Here is a 599-nt window from a genome sequence, read left to right as displayed (position 1 = left end):
GATGCTTTAAAATGCCTTAAAATCCACTGCCTTGGAGTCAGGTCTGACTCATAGCGACCCCTCCTTGGGTTTCCGAGGCGATATCATTACAGAAGTAGACTGCCCAACCTTCCTTCTGGCAGTGGCTGGTGGGTTTGAACCATCTGCCTTCTGGTTAGCAGTCAGATGCCTTAGGCACTGTGCCACCAGAAATCCCACTATGTTACCAGAGCTCTCGAAAACTAAATTAGAGTTGGTTAAAACAGGAGCATCTGACCTCGAGCATTGTGCTTTTTTCAGGAGCTATCTAAACGGGATTAAGTTGACAACTCCAAAAAGAGTAGATAAGAAACTTAGGGGGCAGTGAGTTTATGTTAAGAATTGGGTACTGAAAACCTTATAAACCTTATTTTAGTGAAGGAGGAACAATTTGGAAAAGGAGGGGATGAATGGTTCCATAGCTTTAAGAATGCAATTAGTGTCACTGAATCATACATGTAGAGGTTGTTGAATTGATGTATATTTTTAACAACACCAAAATAAAATTAGTTTTAAAAAGATAATTACAGAGAATCTAAGATTGCAAGCTTTAAAACAGTATTACTATTTACAACTAGATA

The sequence above is a fragment of the Orycteropus afer genome, unplaced genomic scaffold, assembly GCF_000298275.1.
Source record: "Orycteropus afer afer isolate SDZICR_OR568_19922 unplaced genomic scaffold, OryAfe1.0 scaffold00336, whole genome shotgun sequence".
NCBI classification, from domain to species: Eukaryota; Metazoa; Chordata; class Mammalia; order Tubulidentata; family Orycteropodidae; genus Orycteropus; species Orycteropus afer.
This window is presented reverse-complemented; position numbering follows the sequence as displayed.